This window comes from Hemicordylus capensis, chromosome 2 (genome assembly GCF_027244095.1).
Source record: "Hemicordylus capensis ecotype Gifberg chromosome 2, rHemCap1.1.pri, whole genome shotgun sequence".
Lineage (NCBI taxonomy): Eukaryota > Metazoa > Chordata > Lepidosauria > Squamata > Cordylidae > Hemicordylus > Hemicordylus capensis.
Window position 1 is genome coordinate 130,275,028 of NC_069658.1, and position 24,046 is coordinate 130,299,073.

A 24,046-nucleotide genomic window follows, 5' to 3' on the forward strand; every position below is an offset into this window, starting at 1 on the left:
TTTTTTTCCTTTGAAGGATTACATGCTTTCTCTTCCCTCCCCCTTCCAGCTCTACACATTATATTTGGGGTGCGTGTGTGTGTGTGTGTTTAAAAGAGTGAACAGACTTTTCCCCAGGGCCCAGCAGCAAAGTTAGCCTGATGCAGCATGATTCCTATTGCACAATTCATCCAAGCAGTTATTACGTATCATTGCAGAATGCCGCTGGTGTGATGGGAGTGCCAAAAGGAAAGCCACAGTCATCAATCCTAAAAATGAACCTCTGTATATATCAAGTCTTTAATGACACAATACATATTTAACCACTAGAGGGCAGCTTCTGCAAACGTATTTTATTACCAGCTTTACTGTAGCATATAACCATCATTACATAAATAATTCTTTACAGATATTCCACTTGTAATCAATGACACTATAATTGATTGTGAAATCTGGAGATAAAATGAAGTCAAAAGACAAATCTAACAGTTTTAAACTAGTATAAAAACTGTATAAGGGTTGCTACTCCTGGCTTATGTTCACACACACACACACACACACACACACACACACACACACACACACACACACACAATCTCCACATAAAGAAGAGAATCTGTAGAAAGGAGTTGCCAACTCTTCTCTCCATGAGCTGAGAACTTCTTCTTCTTCTTCTTCCCTGCACTCTTTTGAAGCTTGAGGTTGTGGATTCTGGTCCTGTTTCACAACCTCTGTTTTTAAACCACCCCCTTCTATCACTGAAGAAATCTTCTCCCCTCCTCTGACTTGCCCCGCTCCTCAAACCATAAGCAAATGTCTTTATAGTCTTGTACTGCTAATTGTGCAAAGAGGCACCATTTAAAATGGTGGGAGAACAACCATCCCTCTCCAACTCCAGCACAGCATCCATCCAATGACTGTTGTTTTTATTATTATTATTATTATTATTATTATTATTATTATTATTATTTAATTATTTTTTAATTTATTTATTTTACATTTTATATCCCGCTCTTCCTCCAAGGAGCCCAGAGCGGTGTACTACATACTTAGGTTTCTCCTCACAACAACAACCCTGTGAAGTAGGTTGAGCTGAGAGAGAAGTGACTGGCCCAGAGTCACATCCAGCAAGTCTCATAGCTGAATGGGGATTTGAACTCGGGTCTCCCCAGTCCTAGCCCAGCACTCTAACCACTACACCACACTGGCTCTGATGCCTACTCTGATGTCTGCTTCTGATGCCTACTTTATATTTCCTTTGAGATTGTGAGCCTTCTTGGGGGCAGAGGACCATTTAATTTATTTTATTTTTCTGTGCAAACCACTTGCAGCACTTCTGTTGGGAAATGGCATATATACTGTATACAGATGGTTGTTGTCATTGTCATTATTGGCAGTAAAGCAAACGTGACATCTTTGTGTAGCTAGCTAAGGGGATTCACATTAATGGAACTTCTGGTGCTCCCTGGCGCTCTTTGATCCTGACAGTGGCAGGGTCAGGTAGGGGCTGAGTGGCTCAGAGTTGCCCAGTATGAGCTTCGTGGCTGAGTGGAGACCTGAATGCCAGTCTCCTGGTCAAAGTCTGACACTCTCTGAGGCTGTTCTCACATGCAACCTAACCCAGGCTAGGGAAGATAAACCTGGGTTAGGCTGTGCTTGAGAATTGCTGAGAAAGGGCCCAATTCTGGAGGAGCAGAGCCACCTAGCCCAGCTTTTTAACCCAGCTGCTACTCAGGGTTAAGGGAGTGAGCACACCCTTAACCCCATCCAACACCAGCAGAGCACCCATCCAGGATTGTGTGTCGTTGTCAGGTCAATTGGGAAATTGTGCACGGCCAAACCTGGTCTGGGCTGAGGCAGGATGGAATTCTAAACACTCACCCTTCTTCTTGAAATTGTGTTTCAGTTTCCAGCAATTTGTGCCCCACATCCCATTTGATTTCGATGTGCTAAGAAGGCCTGGGGCTCTTGTGATGTTTAAAGCAAACTCGTGGACAGAAATGCATGAGCAGAGGAGCGAACATGCCTGTATGAGCAGGCCCTAAAGGAGATGAAAGCAGGGCTGGGGTGTGTGTGTGTCTGCACGTGTGTCCTGTCATCTCTTCATAAAGGTCTGCTCTCTGCCTTCAGAGCAAGATGCCTTTCCACGGGTGAAGTCAGCCCTGGCAAGACTGCCTTCAGAGAAGCTTTGCTGAAAAGAAACCAGGACCTCCCTCTGAGTTCTGCAGAACAGGTGCAGCCTGTGGGAACTTCTTCTTCCACACAGTTATGACCTTGGAACAGCAGGTAAGCCCCAATCCCCTACTGTTGTTGTTACTGGGGTTAGTCAGCAAGTACAGTCGAGCGGTCAAAAGCACATGTTGGAAGTCCTCTGCCACACACTCTCTAGGTAGCCTTAGCCATGTCACCATGCTTTCAGCCTTTCCCACCATCTGCAGAATGCGGGGGTGATAATATTGGGATGCCTGAAAGGGCTATTGGAAAGCTTACTGAGGTAACATCTATGAAATGTTTTAAAGATAAACACACTGAGGCCAAGTCCTTTTTCTAGAGCAAAATGTGTGCCTTCAATGTGGCCACCTCTAGCTTTTCTATCACTTGAAGTCTAGTGAGGATCCTTCCCCCTCTGCCAAAAAAACCAAAATTTAGCCCTCACGGTTAAGAGAAATCCTGCATGTGTGACAGTAAGCTTGTGACAGGCTTGTTGAGGGCCCCTGGGCTTACCACGCCTGCCTTTTTGATGCTTCAAATAGTGCAGAAGCAATAGGTACAAACACACCACATGAGAGGCAAACTTCTCTTTCTCTTGGATTCTGTGTAGACAAAGAGGCTATACACATAAAGGCCAATTTTGCACACTTGTGTGAACCGCTGGATTCTCCTCCAATCCCAGCACCACCACCACCACCACCACCACCACCAACACATATTTCTATACCGCTTTTCAATAAAAGTGTCCAAAGCAGTTTACATAGAGAAATAATAAATAAATAAGATGGCTCCCTGTCCCCAAAGGGCTCACAATCTAAAAAGAAACACAAGATAGATACTAGCAACAGTCACTGGAGGTACTCTGCTGGGGGTGGATAGGGCCAGCTACTCTCCCCCTGCTAAGTAAAGAGAATCACCACTTTAAAAAGGTGCCTCTTTGCCCAGTTAGCACACCTGCTTGTGCAGCCTCTTCTCAAAATGGAGTTAGGAAAGTGAATGCTCTCCTGACCCTGTTTTTCTAATCTTGTGTCAGCTGTGGCTGGCAGACTCAGGGTGGGAGGGGGGATCTCAATAATGCACCCTGCACATGCGTGGTGCATTACTGGAGCTCCGGAAGGCGGGGTGATGCAGGGTGGTGTGTCCCAGCACCCCAACCCTCGGAGCTACAGGCAGGAGCCAGTGTTTGTCTGGGTGGGTGATCCGCCCACCCAAGGAAGAAGGACTGCTTGTTTGCAGGGAAAGTACATCTAACCAGCCTTCCCCATAGCCCATCCTCTAGCCCTTCTCACTGCTTGTGAGTAGGGATGTGCATGAACCTGTTCGGAGGGCCTTTTATGTGCGTCCGAATCAGTTCAGTAGACCAGCGGTTCTGCCGGTTTGAAGGTGAGGGGGATAGCTTTAAGTGCGGGGGAGGGTGCACTTACACACACACACACACCCCGCCACGCTTCCCCCACAGCGCTCTGTGCAAAAATAATCTGGCAGGGTGGCAGCATACCTCCTTGCCGCCCTGTTGATCCCCCAATGGGAAGTGACTGGAAGCGCACAGTGCACATGTGCACGTTCCACAGCATGGAAGTACACTGCCACCCCACCAGAGTATTTTTACACAGAGCACCAGAGGGAGAAGCGTGGCGGGGGGGGGTGTTGTAAGTGCACTCTCCCCTTTCCTTAAAGCTACCACCACCACCACCATTGGCTCGAAAAGTGTCGGTTCCGTGCATATCCCTACTCGTGAGAAGAGGCTCAAAATGTGGAATCAAGAACCTGGTTTGCCTCTTGGGTATTACAGCCTGCAGCAGTACCTCTGATGGGATGTTGCCAACCCATTGAAGGAGCCAAAAATTTGTAGGAAAGAATGAGGCTAATTGCACTTCACAAAAGCGCTCCGTCTCTCCACCTACCTCCCTCCCTCCTCCAGGACATGGTTTGCGATGCCCCTGAGACCCTTGTCTATATTCTCTCGCACAGCGGGTATCGCAAGATCCTTGGGCAGGAAGGAGACATCAGCTGTAAGTATGAATTCTGGCAAATGATTGAGGGTGGGGTGGGGTGATTATGGACTGAATTGCTGGCCTTGCGGTAGCGAGCATGAATTCCCCCTTTGCTAAGCAGGGTTCACCTTGGTTTGTATTTGGATGGATGACTACATATGAGCACAGTCTACTGTTAGATATTCTCCTTGGGAGAAACAGGGCTGTAGTTCAGTGGTAGACATCAGCTTTGCATGCAGATGGTCCCTGTAGTGGATTTACCCAGCATTTGTCTTAGCGCAAGCTCACATGAGGGGAAGCAAAATGCTGAATGATCTCCCCACGCCACCCCCGAGCTTTCTGAACAAAGGCTTGTCCCCAAAACCTTCCTGGACTTCTAGTAGTTTATTTGCTGCCACCACACCCCAATTATTAGCAGAGATTATTCCCCCCTGGCTAGGGATGTGCATGGAATGGGCGGGGGAGGCTCTAAGGCCGGGGAGTTCTGCTTTAAGGGCAGAGGAGGGTGTACTTACCCCTCCCTCTGCTTTCCCCCTGCTGGAGCTTTAAAAGTCCACCAGGGCAGCAGTGTACCTCCCTGCCGCCCCATTGCCCCCTTTACTGGAACTAGGCGGAAGTCTCTAATGTGCCTGCAGGTGCAGGCACATCATGCACGTCACACACATGCTCCCAACGTGCTCCCATGTGCCCAAGATGTGCCCACGCATGTGTTTGGTGCACGCAGGCACATCGGATACTTCCACATACTTCCAGTAAAGGGGGTAAGGGGGGGGTGACAGGGAGATACACTTTTTAAAAATGGAGCACCAGTAGAGAAAAAGTGGAGGGAGGGGTAAGTGCACCTTCCCCCACCCTTAAAGCAGAACCCCTCCCACCAGCAGAACCGCCCACCGTTTAGACCGGTTCCATGCACATCCCTACCCTTCGCTTGGGTGAATTTCCAGGGAAGCACTCCTTTTCTTACGATTGGAAAAATACAAAAACCTTCCACGTACAAGCTTACACATGGTGAGAAAACTTGGTAGCTGATGAACAGTCAAATTGAGACGTGTTCTGCACCAGTGTAAACCCCTTTCCAGCTTCCCTTTCCTGAGTAAAAAATCCACTCAAAGAGATTGGTTAAAATTGCAAAGAACAAAAAAGAAATATAAACTTTATTCACAACACTAGACTGTTTCCATCTGAGGCTTTCTCAGCTTTCAGTTACAGGCAAAAAATACTCAGTAGATTACAAGGTTCCTTCCGAAAAGCACTCCAGTTGATATTGGAGTGGCACACTTTAAAAATCGTGGTTACCCAGTTGCAAAGAATATGGATGTAAGAAAATATAAAAGAAAAAAGAAAAGTTACGCAAAAGCACCCTTAAAGGTTTACAGAGACTTTTGCAGTGCCCTGGATGGATGGGCACAGCTATTGTTTCTTAGTTTAGCTACATTACAGGCATATCATTGCAAGGATATACAGAGCACACAAAAGGAAAATAAAAGTCTATGCAACCTAACAAACTGTTCCCTAGGCTAAACTTCCAGAAGCTAGAAGCCCTGGCTTCCTTCCCCCTTGAACTCACCCCCAAACTCCAGGAGAGAATCCAAGCCCTTTCAGTCTTAGGAACATAGGAAGCTGCCATATACTGAGTCAGACCATAGGTCCATCTCGCTCAGTATTGTCTACACAGACTGGCAGCAGCTTCTCCAAGGTTGCAGGCAAGAATCTCTCTCAGCTCTATCTTGGAGATGTCAGGGAGGGAACTTGGAACCCTCTGCTCTTCCCAGAGCAGCTCCATCCCCTAAGGGGAATATCTTACAAGAACTGTAGTCCTCCTTTCTGCAGCCATTTCCCTGGCCACACATCCTGCTGTGAGCTCAGCCTAGCTTCAACTGAACAAAGAAACCCTTCTCTTCCTGCCTCACGGCCCTCTAGGTCCCACCCACCTGGTGCTTGATTGGCTGATCCTGGAGGTCACCAGCCTGTCAGTCAGGACAGAGTTTACTTCTAGTTCACTCTTTAGGGGAGGAAAGGGGCTGATCAGAGGCTGATCATTAATAGTCCCATATTCTATCCCTAAAAACATCTCCAGGTAGGGCTAGAAAGACCCCTGTCTAAAACCCCGGAGAGTCGTTGCCAGTCAGAGTAGGCAATCCTGAGGTAGATGGACCAAAGGTCTGACTTGGTATAAGGCAGCTTCCTAGGTTCCTATGACTGGTTATGCTACATTATTCATTCTGAGCCTCATTAGAGGGAGAAGTGATCTACAGTGACTGGATTGGGTTTTCTGTTTGTGTTAGCTTTGATTTTAGGACTTGGGCAAGAAAGTTTAGGCACATATTAGATTAGGGGAAAAGTTTATAAATTTGATTCTGGAAAATGCTGGAGATGCAATGGAGCACTGGCAGATTTTATGCAGTTCTGGTGGCACTAAGGGAAGATTCAGAGTTATGCGGGGGGGGATTTGTGGAATTAATCAAAGAGGTATCACTACTTCTACAAATATGTATAAACTGCTTTTCAACAAAAGTTCCCAAAGTGGTTTACATAGATATAAATAAATAAAGTGGCTCCCTGTCCCCAAAGGGCTCACAATCTAAAAGACTCATAAGATAGACACCAGCAACAGCCACTAGAGGAATGCTGTGCAGGGGGTGGATAGGGCCAGTTGCTTTCCTCTGCTAAATAAAGAGAACCACCACTTTTTAAAGGTGCCCCTTTACCCAGTTAGTAGGGGATGCCTGTCTGGAAAACAGTTCAGTACTTGAAAAACAGCAGCTGGAGTTAAGAGAAGGTGGAAATCCTAGCATTTGGGCACTGAGGGAAACCCCATCCACATTAAGGTGGGGTTTGCTATAAGAGCCAATGGCCCCACGTCTGACTTTCCTGAAGAGCAGGAGGAAAGCTGCCGTGTGGAATTGGAGGCAAGCTGTGATGCAGGGTTTGCACAGCAAGCAAGTGAAGAGAGCAAAACATTGGCCTTACATGGATTGTCTTAAAGTTTTGCAGATTACAGAAATAAAATGCTAATAATGAACAACACTGAGGCTGGTATTTGACGCCAAAATGTTTGTCTGTTTTTATTATGCTTTTAACAATATTTTAACGTTTTTACAAGGTATTGTCATCTGTCTTTATGTAATAAATTTGAAGGTCTTAAAGGAGTACTTGGGAGTCACCTTAAAGAGTTAAAGTTAATTACTATATGTTCCAGTCCTCACTGAGGTCGCCAGCCTTTTCTGGGCTGTACCACTTGAGATTGCAGGTGAGACTTGACATGGCTGAATGCTCTTTCATTACCAAACAAGTTGTTCTAGTAACAACTAATCAGTCTACTTTCCTTTCACTGTCTCTACATCTGGACTAAATTTGGTGAAAATCGAGGTCTACAAGTTAGATCTCTTGTGCTTCAAATGTTCATGTGTCCGCCATCTTGGATTAGGGTGGATGTCATCATTACAAACTGCACCACTGAGGTGTCCCTGTGTGTCACTCACAACAGCTGTTCCAAATTTGGTTCAAATTGGTTAGACAGTCCTCATGTTAGTGCACTTGCACCTCAAACGTTTATGCATCCACCATCTTGGATCGGGGTGGGTGACATCATCACAAACAGCACCATTGTGGCATCCCTATGTGTCCATTCAGCTGTAGCAAATTTGGTTCAAATCGGTTAGACTGTCCACAAGTTAGTGCACTTGGGCCTCAAAGGTTTATGTGTCCACCATCTTGAATTGGGGTGGATTACATCATCATAATCTTTGCCACTGAGGTGTCTCTGTGTGTCCATACAGCTGTAGCAAATTTGGTTCAAATCGGTTAAGCGGTTCACTAGTTAGCTCACTTGCACCTCAAAGGTTTATGCTTCTGCCATCTTGAATCAGGGTGGATGACATCATCACAACTACACCACTGAGGTGTCCCTGTGTGTCACTCTCTACAATTGTACTTAATTTGGTTCAAATCAGTTAGACAGTCCACAAGTTAGCCCACTTGTGCCTCAAATGTTCATGCATCTGCCATCTTGGATTGGGGTTGATGACATCATCACAAACTATGCCATTTAGGTGTCCCTATGTGTCCCCACAGCTGCAGCAAATTTGGTTCAAATTGGTTAAGTGGCTCATGAGTTAACCCACTTGTGCATCAAAAGTTTACACATCCTCCATCTTGAATCGGCATGGATGACATTATCACAAGCAATGCCATTGAGGTATTCATGTGTGTCACTCACTGCAACTGTACTCAATTTGGTTCAAATAGGTTAGGCAGTCCAGAAATTAGCCCGCTTGCAGCTCAGTAGTTCATGCGGCTGCCATCTTGAATATGAGTGGATTACATCATCACATACCACACTATTTGGGCATCCCTATGTGTCCCTATAGCTGTAGCAAATTTGGTTCAAATCGGCTAGGGGGTTTCAGGTTAGCCCACGTACACCTCAAAAGTGTATACGTCCACCCTCTTGGTTCGGGGTGGATGACATCATCACAAACTACACCACTGAGGTGTCCCTATGTGTCACTCACTGCAACTGTGCCTAATTTGGTTTAAATTGTTTAGACAGTCCACAAATTAGCTTGCTTGTGCCTCAGATGTTCATGCAGCCGCCATCTTGAAATGGAGTGGATTATATCATCACACACCATGCCATTTGGGCATCCCTATGTGTCTCTACAGCTGTAGCAAATTTGGTTCAGATCGGTTAGGTGGTTCACAAGTTAACCCCCTTGCACCTCTAAAGTTTACGGGTCCACCATCTTGGATTGGGGTGGGTGACATCATCACAAATTACACTGTTGAGGTATCCTTACATGTCCCTACAACTGTACTCAATTTGGTTTATAATGGTCCAGGCACTGAGGAGTTGATGGGGCGGGGGGACACGGACTGACACACACAGAGAATGCTGAGTGATATCATAAGCCTACTGGAAAGTAGGCTAAAGAGAGAGAGAGTATATCCCTTTTTATATTTCACAGAAAAAAACTAACAAGTACGGAAGAAGCTCAGCCCTTCTTCCTGAGATACTAATTCTTATTTTTCAGTGTGCTGGTATAGTGGAATATTCCCATTTGTTTCCGACAGGAAAAAAAAATTAGCCTTCCTCATGAGACACTAGTTTGCTAGATGCAGGGGTGTCCATGTGTGTGTGTATAAATATTGCATATCCTCCTTTAGATTCCAGTAACTGAAAGGGGTACAACTCAGCCACAGAAAGAAGCAGGCTGAAATGAATGGTGACAGGGAGGAGAAATTTCTTTGAAACTAGATAGTTCCTCAGTAATACTGAAAGGCAGGTGAGTTGGCTCAGACATTTAATTCCTTCAGCTGAGAGGTGGGACACTTCCCTCCACAGCCCCCTCTGATCCTCTGGTCTTGTGGTAGCAAGCATGACTTTTCCCCTTAGCTAAGCAGGGTCTGCCCTGGTTGCATATGAAAGGGAGACTAGACATGTGAGCACTGGAAGATATTCCCCTCAGGGGATGGAGCTGCTGTGGGAAGAGTAGAAGGTTCTAAGTTCCCTCCCTGGCATCATCTCCAAGATAGGACAAGATTTAAAAATAATAATTAAAAAAAAAAAAGGACAAGATTTTTTTATTGAACCAACAAACTTCCAAAGCATACAGTACGTGGCCAAAGCACAATTATATACAAAGTGGTTGTTTGTACATCATATATCTACAAAGATTTACACACAAGGATTTGGAAACCAACAGGGTTATAAAGTATATGCAGGCAGTACTGTAACTCAGGGATAGGGGATTAGAAGGCACATCAGGTAATCGGTGGGGTTACGTCCAACGTCCATTTCCACAATTTGTCCCATTGCTGTTTAGAAGAGATACTCTTGTCTTTTTGCACATAACCATACAAACTTTTTCCAGAAGAGATTTACTGTCTCATCCACGTGAACCTCTTGGTCACGTCTTCCCTCCCTATTCCTATGTAGGAGCATTGCATGAATGACATACGGGTTTACTAACCTGATTACGAGGAGAACGTTCCAATTCCCTAGTATGAGGGCACTAGCTTTCTGTTTACAGGTGATTTTAGGACACTCTTGCTGGTCCTCTGGGAGCTATGGCTTAGCGGCATTAAGCGGTAGTACTGAGAGAGATTCCTGCCTGCAACCTGGGAGAAGCCACTGCCAGTCTGTGAAGACAATACTGAGCTAGAGAGACCAATGATCTGACTCAGTATATGGCAGCTTCCTATGTTCCTCTGAGTTGGCAACGGGCGGCAGCGGGTCTGGGCACCGAGAGTCTCCTCCTCCTCTCATTACATTGCAAAATAAGGAAGTTTCTCATACCAGAGAAACTTCTCTGTTACATTTCAGCCAATCCATTCCATAAAAATGACAGCATGTAGGAAAATCTTTTCATACCCAGCATAACAACACAATCTAGGATCCATATTGGATATTATAATTAACTCATGCTTTGTTATGGAAATCAGTGCCAAGACATAACGCCTTAACATAAACGGGCCTCCCTAAATAATGAATGACCTAAATCATTCAATACATGTATCATTCTACTGCCACATAACTATCTCAAACTGGGACAACACAAATACCTTGCAAAATGTAAAATATGGTGTGTGTGTGTGTGTGTGTGTGTGTTAGAGCTCGAGAGCGCGCGCAAAACGTTTTTGACAAGCTTATTACTAAGTTGCTTCTCTCTCTCACACATACACACACACATTACAGGAATAAATTAAAAATAGAGGTAGAATCATGAACGTATTGAGAGGATATAGAGGAATAAGCCCTTCACGAATATATGCATCATTATGGCAGGCTAAGGGACATCCGACAGAGACACAGGAGTCGCGTTCGCGGGAGCGCGTGCAGGGAAAGGACCCTCCGCGTATGGCCCAGGTTCGCGCGGCAGTGCCAGCCTGCCGAGTTGGCAGGGATCGGCATCGCTCGCCATTAATTGTCACCGAAAGAGGTGCCTATTGAACCTGCAGCAGCCCTGAACATCGGACCTTGCGCGATATATTGGGGCGGGGGCAATCTCCAGAAAAGGCTTCCGCCAGAACGGGCAGCCTGCCTGCCTCAAGCGGGCTACGCGGCTGGGCCCCTTCTGCCTTTCCTGGAGCGCCGCCTGCCTTTCTAGCTCCCTCTCCTCCGCCTCCTTGACCCAAGAGGAGGAGGAGGAGGAGAAGGAGAGCTGGGAGGTGGAGCAGGGCTACGGGGCGGAGCAGGGCGGGCTGGCTGGCTGGCGGCGGCCACGGTCGGTTAGGTCTCCCCCGCCGCAGCAGCTGCACACGCGCCCCCCACCCGCCGTCTCCGCTTTCGTCTCCTTCCAGGTGAGTGTCAACGGGGTGAAGCGATCTCTCTGCCGGGTAGATGTCTTGCCACCCGGGCAAAGGCGGGAGGCCAGCCCAGCTAGGACAGGGGCTCCCTCCTTGGCCTCGTCGCGTCATCCACCCCCAACGCTGTCGGCCCCTGAAGCCTCGAAAACCCACCCTTCTCTGCTTCCCCTGAGCACCCCGGCCTTTCGCTGCCTTGGCTGAGCGGCGCTTGCTCCGGAGGAGCACAAGGCGGTGGCTGCCATTGAGTGCCCATTTATGTGAGAGTAAATCTCACTGACAAAATGGGACTTCTTGCTCAGATTCTAGATCATTACCAAGACCCGAAGATCTTCAGTGGGCATGAATTCGGAGTAAGCCTAGGTAGCACCGGCTGTCACTCCCCAGTTATGCGGGCTTCGGATTGTGCCCGCGGTACTAGGCATGTTAAATCTATACGAAGTAAGTCTCACCGAAGTTCATTGGCACTTAGTCCCTGTTAAATATGCTTAAGAAAGAAGCCTTAAACGACATAGCCAACTCTCCCTCCACAGTTTATTCCTTTTCGTGGGGCTGTGCTCAGGGTCGTCCTATTGACTGTAGTGTGGTCACTTACTGTGAAAACTTCTCTCTCCTTCAGCCCCACTGTAAGAGTATATCCTGGGGTACAGCTCAAAAATTTTATATGACATTAAGGTAATTATTTTAAACTTGGTGGAGCAAGGGGCTTTGGGAAAGGATCCCCTCCCCTCAACTATGAGGTTTTTGTGTGAAGAAGTGGTTAGGATCTGTCTGCTTGGAACTTTGAGCCTGCTCTTAACCATGTTAGTGGGAGGTAAATCCCGCTGATTTTGGTATGATTTACTTCTAAGTAAGTAGCCTTACTTATTCAGATCTGTCAAATAGGACTTTGACCTCTGGCTAAGATTGCAGACTTGCTGGAGATTTCCCTTTAATTTCTTTTTCTTTTTAAAATTAGATCTTGAAAAGCGTCAGCATAAAGTTTGCTACTTAGTCAGAGAGTGTCAGTTCAGATTTCCTCTCTTCGTTTTGTCCTCTCCCCTACTTCTGCTGACAAATAAAAGAAGCAAAGTTCAGTGTGTGCTTTCATAAGAAAACTGAGACTTCTCCCCTCCTTAAAGCTACAAAGAGGCAGTTTTGGAAGTCCTCTTGTGTGGGCCTTGGCTTGGATCAAAGTAAAAGCCATACAGGTTTCATCTTGCTGAGCCTTAAGTTTTTAAACTCCTGTGGATTTTCTCCTAACATGCTAAGAAGGGGAGGTTGGGGGGAACCACAGGTAGGCCTCTTTGTGGGAAGGCCAATCATATGAGCTGACTTCCCAGTGCCTCTCAATGAGCTGTTAGAAAGATCAGGCTTTCCCTGAGATATTTTACATTGCTGCAGCACAGCCAAATTTGTTTTCTTTACCAAGAGAGGCTTGATGGGGGTCTCTACCTCCCATTACCTTGGAGCCTAGGATGTGGGAGTTGAAATTGCAAGTTTACTGATCTGATTCTACCCTGAGCTGTCCTTGAGTACGTACTGTATACACAAATGGTTGAAGTCACAATTTCAACAATTGTGACACAAGTAAATAGAACCATGTTCTTTAGCGCTTCAGGCAGGCCCTGACCAATTTTCTTTGGATCTAGAAGCCAGCCCAAAAAACTGGGAGCCAGATAGTGGACACTTGACAAAATTAACAGATTTAATTGTGGAGGAGAAGGGTAAATGGGCTTCTTTTTACAAGTAGCACACTTAGACCAGAAACAGAGCTGCTTGGGACAAATATAGATTTCATTAAATAACACTGCCTCTAGTTGGGGGGTGAGGGAAGTATTGTTTGTTTGTCTATTTGTTTATTATATTTTTATACTGCCTGATATATAAATCTCTAGACAGTGTACAAGTTTTAATATTAAAAACCACATAAAACACAGTAAAACAATATAAAACAAATTATTAAAATTATTAAAGTTCTAATTAAAAGTTTGCGAGAACAGGAGAGTCTTGAGGGTCTTCCTGAAAACAAACAGAGAAGGAGATCCTCTTATTTCAGCAGGGAGCATATTCCAAAGCCCTGGGGCAGCCCCAGAGAAAGCCCAGTCCTGAGTTGCCACCAGACGAGCAGGTGGCATCCATAACCGGATCTCTCCATAAGATCGTAAAAGGCAGGAGGGTTCATGACAAAGGAGGCACTCTCTTAAATAGCCTGGACCCAAGCCATTAAGGACTTTATAGGTAATAACCAGCACTTTGTATATCACCCAGAAACATAGCGGCAACCAGTGCAGTTCAGTGATCTCTCTAATTTTTTTCATCTGTGTGCGGAATGAGTTGTTCTGAGTGGCAGTATCAAGGCAGTGTGCACGCACATGCATTCAGAGTGGGGCCTTCCTGATTCAACCTGAGCTCAAATTAACTGAGTGGACATCAAAAAATGTGTGCGAGCATGCGCACATGTGCATGCCTTAGAGGAAACAGTGGTGCAGTTCTTTGAAAACTGGTGTTATATGGCCCCTTTGTGTCATCCCAGAGACCAATTTCACTGTCGCATTCTGTACCAATTGTAGTTTCTGGACTACTTACAAAGGCAGCCCCACGAAGAGAACATTACAGTAGTCAAGACTGGAGGTTACCAGCATATGTACCACTGTTTTAAGGTCATTCAACTCTAGAAATGGATGTAGCTGACAAATCAGCTGAAGCTGATAAAAAACACTCCTGGCCACTGCCTCAACCTGAGAAACCAGGGAGAGCTTTGGGTCCAGGAGCACTCTCAAACTATGTACCTCATCTTTCAGTGGGAGTGTAACCCCATCCATAACAGGCAGATCTAAACCATCTCCTGGGTCCCGACCCCCCACAGTCAGTACTTCCATCTTGTTTGGATTCAACCTCAGTTTGTTATCCCTCATCCAGCCCATTACTACCTCTGATCAGGCTTTTAGGAAAGGTCTGCCATTTCCTGATGAGGTCGACATGGAGAAGTAAATCTGGGTGTCATCAGCATAGTGATAACATCCAGCACCAAACCTCCTGATGATCTCTCCATGCAGTTTCATGTAGATGTTTTAGAGCATTAGAGACAGTATGGAGCCTTGTGAAACACCATACTTCAGTTCTTGCTTTGCAGAGCAACAGTCTCCAAGCGACACCATCTGGAATCTACCAGAGAGGTAGGTAAAAACAGTGCCACCCAATCCCACCCCCCTCAGGGGGTCAGGAGTAGTATGAAGTTACTGAAATTAGGGGCAGGTTAGTAATTATGTGGGGTGGAACTGTGTGTTCCAGGGACCTGGAGAAGGGTGGGAATGTGTGTACAGATCCCTGTGTGTACAGGGATCCCTGCTTTTGTGGGCCAGGGCCAGGCTATCCACTGTTCTAGTGGAAGCACCACGATGATGTTTCCAAGTACAGTGTTTTACCTATTTAGATTTAACTTTTAGATTAACCAACTAATTTGATATGAAAAATAAAAAAAAGATATGTACCTGGGGATATCACTGAGCTTGGAGCTAAACCTGCCATAGGTGAATGAACACACTCACGGCTCATATTTGAAAGGAATCTAGGATCAGGCTTTGAAGCTTTTCCTTCTATTTTCCATTTTTTGCCAACTGTTTCCACTGGGCTTTTATGGTGCTGTTAGTCTAACCACCTGGTATATTGCAGCTGCTTAGTTAAGTTTTAAGCTGCTGGGTTGTTTTGAAGAGCTGTAACTGTGATTTGCCTGAAAAATGAACTGTAGATTTCAGGATCTACTTTTAAAATCCGACACGGATGTTTTCCCGTTTGTCGGTGTAAGATACATGTAAATTATGATTGTGTATATCAGAGATATCTGTCCCCAAAGTAAGTTATTCCATCATTTGGTAGCTCTGTGTTCCATGATACTCAGCTAATGTTTCTAATAATTGTATGTCTTAGTATGTTATAGAGAGTTCAGAGTTCCAAGCAGGCAGTGAAGCAATATCTAGCAAACCATGGGATAGTTTGATGGAAAAAGTCCGAGATCAATTTCTTTTCTCCCTTTCCACTGTTATAAATAATTGCAACTGTGTTTTTGCCATTTGTTCTTAATCTGTATTGCAGTACTCTTGAGGTACTACATTAATTGGAACTTAAATGGGGATAGGGAATTGGAGCATAGGTTAGGTCTGGAGATCATATGGGGGAAAGGAAGAGGAACAGAAATATGGGAAAGAAAAGTAAAAAAGCAGAGAGAGAGAGAGAGCACACATGTCAAAAAGTAAAGGATTTTATTTAAAGGTATTGCTGTAACAAAGAAGGGACAATCATATGGGTTCCCCATCCCCTTAAACCCAAGGGCCTCCTATAGACCAAGGGTTTTGAACCTGTGGTACTCCAGATGTTGCTGAGCTACAACTCCCATCACTTCCAGCTACAGTTTATTGTGGCTGGGGATTATGGGAGTTGTAATTAGAATGTTCAGGTCTGACTAACCATATAAGCAATTATCAATACTTGGTGTATTGTGTTCCATATCAGTATAGAATGGGGCATTGAATGAAGAAGTTAAAGCCTTGATTCTCAGAAAGTTAATTTTTCTTTTAAAGTTCCTAATAGAGCTGCCGTGTCCAGTCATTCAGTAAGTTCCTTGACTAAAAAGGTGCCCTCGGGGTTTGTGTGTACTTAAATGATGATTAATTGCAGTACTTGCAAAAACTGTAGGTGGCATGCTCAATCTTTGAAATGGTACTCTGTCGTCCTCTGAGTGTGTGAGAGAATACTGTACTAACTGAGAAACCCCTTCTAACTGACCAAAGAGACGCCTTTTAAAGTGGTGGTTCTCTTCTATTTAGCAGGGGAAGAGCAACTAGCCCTATCCAACCCCAGCACAGCATCCCTCCAGCGGCTGTTTCTAGTGTCAACCATATGTTTCATTTTAGATTTAATTGCATGAGTTAAATTAATCAATCACCTAAGATTTTCTTTAAGCAGGTGGAAGCCTTAGTTTCTAACCCTTGTAACTTGAAAGATAGGCTTGAAAAGGTGTGGAAAGTGGGGCAGTAAGATCTCAGAAGCCAGAGAGGTGACTGAATAAAATGTCTGGATGTTAGGGGTGGGGTAGAGCTTTGGTTCTCTCTGGTCTCCATTGCTATCAAGCACAATGATTTATATTATGCTGATTAAGCAAGCTGGTGTCATGTATACATCTTGCAGAATTCAGAATTTGGTGTAGAATTTTGATTTTATTTCTTTAGGTGGAGGACACTCAGTTCTGGCAAAAACTAGGAGTACTGGGGCAACTTAAACATTGACAGATCTGTGTTAGTTGTGCTTAGGGATGTGCCCAAAGCGCAGTTCAAGCACTTCATAGGAAACAGAATTGGGAACTTTGTGGAAAAGGAGAGTCGGTGCTTACTGCTCTCCGTCGCCCCTTCCAGCTTCCTGCTGAGGCGGCAGACATCCCCAAAAGCCACATCTGCTGTTAGCACACACATGGCATCCACAACACTATGCTGAGCATGTAAATGGCACCTGCGCATGCTCAGATACCATGTGCATGTTGACAGCGTGTGTGGCTTTTGGGGATGCATGCTGCCCCAGCAGGAAGCTGGAAGGTAAGCACCTGTTCTCCTTTTCCTTAAAGTTCTCAATCCTGTTTCCTACAAAATGCTTGAACCAGACTTTGATCCATGGTTCAGGCACTTCCCTAGTTGTGCTTAAGCCCTGCCCTGCTAATTGTGCAAAGAAGCACCTTTCAGAGTGGTGGCTCTCTCTCTCATATTTCGCAAAGGGAGAGGAACTGTACTTGTTCAAGACAGAGAAACATTTTCTCATTTTTCTTCCCATTGTTTCTATGTAAACATTTTAATTTTTTTATTTTTTATTTTGGTTGAAAGGGAGTATATAACTAATCATCATCGTCCCAGCATGGCATCTCTGCTGGTGTTCCTTTATGCTCTTTTTTAGGTTGTGAACTCTTTTAGGACAGAAAACCCACTTTTTCATTTCTCTTGCTATGTAAAATGCTTTCAGTTTTGTTGAAAAATGGTATGTAAATATTCTTAAATAATTAGTTTTGTGACCCATGAACATGCCAAAGACGCCTTGTTAGCCTACCTTCCAGTAGGCTTATGAGATCACCCAGCATTGTGTGTGTGTGTGTGTGTGTGTGTGTGTGTGTGTGTGTGTGTGTGTGTCCCCATCCACTTCACAATGCCAGGACCAATATGAACCAAATCGGCTACAGTTGTAGGTACACATAGGGACACCTCAGTGGCGTAGTTTGTGATGATGTCATCCATCCCAGTTCAAGACACACAAACATTTGAGGCACACGTGAGCTAACCTGTGAACCACCTAACCAATTTGAACCAAATTTGCTACAGATGTAGGGACACATAGGGATGCCTCAACGGCATTGTTTGTGATGATGTCATTCACTCCAATTCAATATGGCAGATATGTGAACATTTGAGGCACAATTGGACTGACTTGTCTAACTGATTTGGGCCTAACTGATTTGAACCAAATTTTCTACAGGTGTAGGAACACATGGGGACACCTCAAGGCCATAGTTTTTAGTGAAGTCATCCATCTGATTCAAGATGGCGGACATGTGAACATTTGAGGTGCAAGTGGGTTCTTTAGTCCAATTTGAACTAAATTCGGTACAGTTGTAGGAACACTTCAAATGTATAGTTTGTGATGATGCCATCCACCCCAATTCAATATGGTGGACACATGAACATTTAAGGCACAAGTGGGTTCACGTGTGAACTGCCTAACTGATTTGGACCAAATTTAGTCCAGTTGTAGAGATAGTGAAAGGAAAGTAGGCAGATTAGTTCTTACTAGAACAACTTATTTTTATTCCAACAGATGGACATAGCTGCCCTTTTTGGAAGTCAGTCCTGGCAATACAGTACCAATGTTAGGAGAGCTCCTCTACTCTCTTTCCTTACCCAGGATCCTTGTATAGACACAGTCCAGTTTTGGGAAACAGTAAGTTAGATCCTACCCTGGTGCTCTGCTCACAGAAGGCCTCCTTCCATAAGCACAACTCTGAACAGAAGCAGCTTCCCTTTGCATGGCGCCAGGTTAAGATCCAACCTTAAAATTATATATAAATATGAGAGAGAGAGTCATTACTGAATGATGATAACCAACAAATGAAAGGAGAAACTGAAACTAAGAGGTGGGTCATTTAGACCATGCCAAGAGATGAATTATATCCCAGTTCACTTTGGCTTCAGAGTCATGCTGACAATGCTAGGCTCACAGAACAGAACAGTTGATATGTTGCACTCATCGTGGAGATCACATAATTTATAGGTTCATCATGTCCAGTATAGAAGATATGTGCTATGGCCAACAGCTTGTTACCCTGGACATTTGTGAGAAGTGATTGCCTTATTGTCCAGGAAGCACCTGCAGTATTTGTAGAGTGCATCAACACACTTTTGCAACAGGATTTTAAGGGTTGTGTTGCTCTATCTGATGCAGTTCCAAGATGATGCCGTGGCACTGTTGTTACAAAATGACCTCTATAGAGTGGAATGACCCTCAGAATAGAATGAGTAATGGAAGATTACTTTAACGAGGTACTTGGATCAAAGTCCCCATGTGGCAGGCAGGCAGGCAGGCAAGCTAACATCTACCCCAATTATTCCCCAAGTGGTGTGCTAGGACATAAATGAAAGACCTGACTGAGTTCTGTATACCCACCAGTCTTCCCTCTAACAGGGATTCCCGGATGTTGTTGACTACAACTCCCAGAATTCCCAACTGCAATGGCTTTTGCTTGGGGGTTATGGGAGTTGTAAACAACACCTGGGGATCCCTGTTAGAGGGAACACTGCCATGAAGGAGACTGCTAGCTACTCTTCTGCATGGACTGTACCTTCTTTCAATAAACTTGAAAGGGGGCAAATCTGTCATGTCTCTTTACTGGATGTGATATGCAGTCATTGACTTTTCAGGACATGCAGCAAAATCCCCCTCTTGCTGGAGATGCTGCCCCAAGGAACTCTGTCTGACTTTTGGAACAAGTATTTAAGGACAGGTGAGGGGAGGTAAATTGATCTGAGGGTGGGTAATTCAAAGTGCTTTAACACTCAACATCTTTCCTGGTGTAAGAGTGAAGTGTGCTTCCAAATTTCATTCAGGGAAAAAAAAAGTGTGCCACCACACTTTGGGAGGGAAATCCTGTTGTTTTCATGCAAGCAAGTTCAGGATTGCATCCTCCATTTCCAGGGTCCATGTACCCACCATGAGAGGCATCTGGTGGGCCAGTGTGTGAAATAGGGTGCTGGGCTGGATGGGCCTTGGGCCTGATCCAGAAGGGCTGTTCTTAAAGAGGATGTGATGGAGGCTATGGAAGCTAGCTTACATATTTATAGGAAGTGCCCCTCTGCACACCAACACTGCACATAGCTGCCTTTTTTGAAGCCTTCCCTGATCCTAAACATGGTCGAGTAGCAATCTGTAAAATACATATTTCTATATCTTTCCCAGAAGGAAAGAGTGGGTAGTGCTCCTTCATGGAGATTAAAACCAATATGGAACAATGCAGCTCTTTTAGTTGTTGGTTGGTAGTGTTCAGAGGCTGTTGTCAGAGAATACAATTGGTATACAACCATTTCCATATGGACTTGCTGGCATGAAAACATTAGCTTTTTGGTTCACTGCTTTTTATTTCTGCTATGCATAAGGTTCCAGGCATCTTTACCAACTTTCTGTCTATGGTTAGAGACAGCTCTTTAGAGAGCTGGAGGTGCTATACTGTACAGACATGGTTTCCCATGGTGTTGATACGCACTCCTTCTGTCAACCCTGTCTAAACAGATTTTGCAGGTTTTTGAAGCACTACAGAAGCTTGCAGAACCTGTGAATGGAGACGACAGTGAAATGACTGTGCTGATAAGGGCAATGGAGACTCTTTCATACTACCCGCCTCACACTAGGAAACAAACTAGCCTCGCCCTTCTCAGAACTCCTCTGCGGAGGTTTGATAGGGAGTCACAGAAGCACGACGCTATATAGTCTTCAGACCTCAGGCTTGTTCCTAATATTGGCACTTTGCTGTCTTTCCCTCAGCTATGTATATTTGGGGGTCGACATGATGTAGGATATCCATGTGCAGAATTGGGGCCCATTGCCAGATCCCTATAGGATGGGGGAGTGAGGGCACTTTAATGTACAATGTGGGTAGGTGGGACCTGGGAAGGGAGAGCTGAACTCTTTCCCCTGCCTGCACTTTGCCATCATAGGCCTAGTATTGCTTCTGATCACGTGACCCCACTGGAAGAGAAATCATTTATTAGAAATGTGCTTTCAGGTGTGGGCCTAAAAGGGGGAGGGTTCATTAAAGAGAGAGAACTGGCAAGATCCAGCTTGGTCCTGACACTGCTGCATCCCACAATTCTTGCTCTAACTTGAGCTTAGTCTAAATCAAAGGTTAAGGAGGGTGACTTCGTATCTCTTTCTTCATCTTTGTACTGGGCACATTCTGAATAAGCCTTGAGAAACCAGATTATCTTGCATAAAGAAGAATGGGGGGGGCGTGATCTTTCTGGAGCCAGGAGTTTCAAGATGTTTTCTTAACTGGATTTACAAAAGGGAATTCTCTTATGGCCTCCTGTGTGCTACATCACTTTCATGCAGTTCTGTCCATAGCACATAAGGAAAGGAAAATTGTGAGTCTGGGAAGAATTAAGTCAGTTAACTTAATCTATCCTTAGCCTTTCTGCTGCTTTATTTTCGTGCCTATGTAGATGCATGGGGGTAATTGTTGGTATTTCTCGTTCCTTTTTGCTAATCCAGTCATTTTATGACCATGTTGTTATAGAGACTTTGGAATTCACTCCCGTTCTTTGCATGTGACCCACTAAGCACAATGTTTCTCAAAATATTTGCATTTGTGTTTGAGGAGGGAGGAGTTTCTGCACTTTATCTTCTAGGACAGACACATATCCAGCAGTGCACCAACTATCTAGTGGGTTTGTGGCATCCACTGCTGTGCAAAAGTATCCATAGATTAGAATGGATAGATATTGAAGACCTTTCCCTCGTGTCTATCACTCCCATTTCCTTGCCTAGCTGCTTTAGGCTTTGGTCTGTATGGCAGGCACTGAGCAGTGCTTTCCTCAAACACTTGCCTTTGGTGTCTCAGTATGTCATTGCATGGGGGGAAGGGGGAGGACACACAGTTGCTGTTTATCTTTTTTTTTTTTTTAAGATTTTTAAATGCTTTTATTAGTATTATAAGTAAAAACAGAAAATTTTACATCTCTGAGATTCCAGCAAACATACATGTTTACAAACAAGATCTTATCCATCATTTAAAAACAAAAACAAAAACCCATTTATAAGAAGCTACAAAAGTAGTATAAGTATATATATATATAGAGAGAGAGAGAGAGAGAGAGAGAGATTTAATTAACTAGCCACACCAAATCTAAATCTAGGCATCCATATGGAATTTTGAACCTCCCAGGGAACCAGCTGGATAAAGAGAGGAGAACCAACCCTGCTATATAGGTAATATAAGTAATTCAAACATCCGCTGTGTTCTGCAGTAAAAATACCCATCCCAAACATTAAACAATAATCTTTAGAGAGAATTTAAATTTCCCCACTACCAAGTCATCCTTCATCTGATTTAAGTCCTGTGTGAATGGAGAGAAAAGGAAAAAAAGAGAAGGGGAGAGGGATCTAAAAGCTATTCAGAAATTTCCAAAATCCTGAATCTAATGAAAAAAGAGTAAATTTTAAAAATTTTACAGTGTTTTTCAGTACTAAATAATAATTTTCTAAATAAGAAGAAAGATTTTAAAAAGTCATAAATCTTCTAATCTTTTTCATCCCAGCTTCTCTGAACAGTAAATAAAAAAAGTTCCATACAGGATAATGAATGATTTATGCAATGAGCACAAGTTCCTTTAATTCTGTTGTTCATTAAGCTGGTGGGCGAGCATAGGCGTAACTGGGGGGGGAGGGGGGGCATGTGCCCCAGGCGCCATTGAGGTGGGGGTGCCATACCAGTCCCTGCCACCCCCACCCCATTGCCCACCTGCCCAGCCCCAGGGCCCCTCAGCCACTTGCCATCCTGCTTACCTTCTGGGAGGCCTAGGATCCACGGCTGGGCCTGCAAACTGCAGAGGGGCTCTTCTCTCCCCGCCTCTCAGCTGATCGGCGGGTGGGCGGGGCTTCCAGAGAGGCCTCTGAGTAGGCCTCCCTGAAGCCTGAACTCGATTAGGCCCCAAGCAAGGAAGGAAGGAAGGAAGGAAGCAGGCAGCAGACCCTCTGCCCAGACCAGACCATCCAGAACAGCTATTGCTAGGTAGGCTGTGAATTCCTTTTTGTGATTACCCCCATATATAGGGATCTGCTTGTCATAGGGCTTTGATATGGGGGGGTGGGGCGAGACTGAGAAGTCTCTGAATATTTAATTTAAAACAGACTGGAAAATGTGCTGGCTTTAAAAACAAAAACTATCTAAAAAGGCCTATAAGTGGCTTGTTTCATGTCAGAAAATTACAAACACTTCTGGAACAAGTATATATATTTTATTTTCATTCATTCATTCATTCATAAATGCACTTATGTTCAAGTTGTTTTGCAATCCAGAAGGTCTGAGTGAGAACTGTGAAGCATGTGTTGTGATTTTATTTTATTTTTCTTGTGTGTGAACTGCTCCCCAATAACTTGCAGGGACTTCAGGGTAAATCTGGCCAACATGTGAATGCAGCACCTCTATTCCAGAGGAGATGTGTGTTAAAGAGCTTTAAAAGCCTGATGTGAAAAGATTCCTGGAATCAAACTTGACTGAATTTGTTCAGAATTCTGAGAAAACAAACATAGGCTCACCCTGCATGGTTGAAAGTATCATTTGCTAATCTGCAGCAAGGGGTCCATTTTAATCATTAGCGTTGCTAGTGTGTTCTAGGCATTAAAAGTAGCACAAATATATAGTACTCAACGTATATCACTATATACTGTGAAGTGTGCATGTATGTATTCAGTGAAATGTATTTCCAGGCAGCATACTTATTTTGAAATATCAGACTTAAATCCTTGGGGGCCTGGGATGTGTGGAGGCCCTGGACTTTGAGGGTCTGGGGGCCCATTTTGAAATCCTGTCTCTGGACCCATTCCAACCTTGCTATACCCCTGGCGGAATAGTTACATATGTATTGATCACTACACATGGGTTTCTGCACAGCACCTGAACAGAAGAAACTTCCATGTAGAAAATGTGTCTCTTGTAAATTGACCCTGAATTTTCCATCCATGACTGGGATATTTGAGAGTTAGAGTCAATAATAAAAGAACAGCACACTGCTTGTGACAGGAATGGGCAAATTACAATGATTTCTTAGTCTGGCAGGGGCTGGTTTTGGCCCTGGCAGAACTTGGCTATCTGCTCCTGTTGCAAATGCCTCTGTCTAGTGTGGCAAACTAATGTATCCTCCTCCCTCTTGGTGTCAAAGTAAGCACTAGTGTGGTGAATGCACATATACCCCATCATGAGCCAACAGTCATCATAAGACAAAGGCTGGCAGGAATCATTCACTGGTTTATAGACACACACACACACCCCACCA

At 44.6% G+C, this 24,046-nt stretch overlaps 1 protein-coding gene across 2 annotated transcripts in view; it reads left to right on the forward strand.

Moving 5' to 3' along the window:
- The first annotated feature begins 11,081 nt into the window (after positions 1 to 11,081).
- Positions 11,082 to 24,046, forward strand: part of ACO1 (aconitase 1) — a 75,809-nt gene continuing 62,844 nt past the window's right edge. Inside the window, exon 1 of one of the 2 annotated variants that reach the window (XM_053304006.1) lies at positions 11,082 to 11,486. The gene's annotated coding sequence lies outside the window, so the exon portion shown is untranslated. Of the gene's footprint in view, positions 11,487 to 22,644; positions 22,783 to 24,046 lie in introns of those variants that run through there. The other variant, XM_053304007.1, reaches the window with a different exon arrangement.